The following is a 2252-nucleotide window of genomic DNA, read 5'->3' on the forward strand; positions in this document are numbered from 1 at the left end:
TATGCTGAAAGGAACCTACTTCTGTTAAGTGTCACAGCTGTATTAGTGAGTGTGTACGTGCCTGAGTTGTGATTCAGCCAGCATGACGTGTAATGCAACATTTGGCATCAATTTTTGCTCACGTCCTTAGGGGCTCCGTATAAAAGCACAAGCCCAAAGACAAACATGCCCCACAACATGCCCCTCAAACATGACAGACATGAAACATGCCCCAACTGGTCCCTAACAAGTCAAGAACTAGGCCTACAGTGCATTCTCCTCCAAGATGCCTGGAGCATTGTACTCAATGTCCCCAAATATGTTGCTGGCTGCACTGCATTCTAAGCCATTCTATGTTACACACCCCATAGCTGTTTTGTCATTCAAAATGTTAGAATGGCTTAGAATGCAGTGCAGCCAGCAACACATGTTATGTAGGCTATGTAGAGTATTGGTCTTCACAACTGAACGTAAATGCCCCCGCCCCTTTTTTACAATATAAAAATGTCTAGTCATTTGTTATACCAATAGGCCTACTATAATAACAGTGCCGCATGGGGATTTGAAGAAAGAGGACCTATGCAGGCTATTTTTTAGACCATTCATTGTTCTAACAAAGTGTTCTATCATCATGGTCATGCGATCATTGAGGGCGAAGAGTGTCCAGCGCTCCACGCTCAACTTGTTTACCATTATGAGTGCACCATCTGTGTAGCCTACTTGCACCCATTGTGTTTCTACGTTTTCCTATTATTGGGGGCCAAGCAGCGAAGCTGCGAGGCAACCCATAGTGATTCTACGTATTCTTCTTCTTATTATTATAACGAAACGATCATTTGCCATTGAACCATACAGTAAAAAGTTGAGAAATTTGGCACATTGATTCGTTACAGGCATATGTTTAATTTCAGAAAGTTTGATGTCTGCACCTGGAGTGCTCTAGCACCACCAACATTTAAAATGTTGTATTACATCTATGCACTTACCGTACACCACATTTTGAACATTAACAAACATATTTGGAATCCTTGGATGAGACCGAACTCGACGCACCCCATGACGTCAATTTCCGCCATGTTGGATCTTCCGCCATATTGGATGTCATCAAAAACACTTAAAAGGCATCAAAGTTCACAAAGTTTGTCCGACTTTTGACCAATAGGTGGCGCTATAATTAGCAAAATTACGTTTTAGCCTGTAACGGGTCATGTGTTTGGAATTAAAGCATATTAGTAATATCTGTTAATACCTTGAGAGGTCCTTAGGCCGCCACATGCCAACATGTGACGTCAACATAAATGATCCAACCGCCATATTGGATGTCATGAAAAACACTTAAAAGGCATCAAAGGTCACAAAGTTTATCCGATTTTCACGAAACTTGACGCAGATGATCTTCAGACCATGACTCATAAATGCATTGCTTTTTGGAGCCATATTGAAAACCCATTGCCTGTGGTGACCAATTAAGTTTGGCGGTGAAGCCGCCAAACAGGAAGTGAAGTGATCTCAGCAAGACTTTCGTGTATCAACACCAAACTCAGTACATGGTCTCAGGACCCAATTAGGAAGAAGCTCAATAAATTTGATGACCTTTGACCACTAGGTGGCGCTATTATCACAGGAAGTGGGCTCATATTTCAGCAATGCTTTCACGTATTGAAACCAAACTTAGTATATGGACTTGGGACCTTATCCTGAGGACACAAAATAAATTTGGTGACCTTCAACCACTAGGGCGGCGCTAGAGTAACAGAAGATTAGGTCATATCTCAGCAATGCTTTCACATGTCAAAACCAATCTTGGTTCATGGACTCAGGACCAAATCCTAAGGACACACAAAAAATGTAGCAACCTTTGACCACTAGGGGTGCTATAATTTGCAACACTTTCTCGTATCGACACCGAACTTGGTACATGGACTCGGTACCACACCCTGAAGACGCTCAATTAATTTAGTGACCTTTGACCATTAGAGGCACTATAATTATCAACACTTTCTCGTATCGACACCAAACTTGGCAAGTGGACTCGTGACTACAACCTGAGGACACACAATAAATTTGGTGATGTTTGAGGTATGCATATGTGTGGGGGGCTATTGGGGTGTGTGGCTGAGGAGGTTTATCCGTGTATATGTGTGTTGGACGGGGGGGTTAATTGGGTGTGTATATAATGTAACAACATTAGGTTGCCATGACAACTCCTGCTAACTGCTTGGCCCCCACATTGCTGCTTGCAGCTATATTTATTATTATTCCGTCATGGACGT

This window comes from Alosa sapidissima, chromosome 14, assembly GCF_018492685.1.
Source record: "Alosa sapidissima isolate fAloSap1 chromosome 14, fAloSap1.pri, whole genome shotgun sequence".
Taxonomy (NCBI): domain Eukaryota; kingdom Metazoa; phylum Chordata; class Actinopteri; order Clupeiformes; family Clupeidae; genus Alosa; species Alosa sapidissima.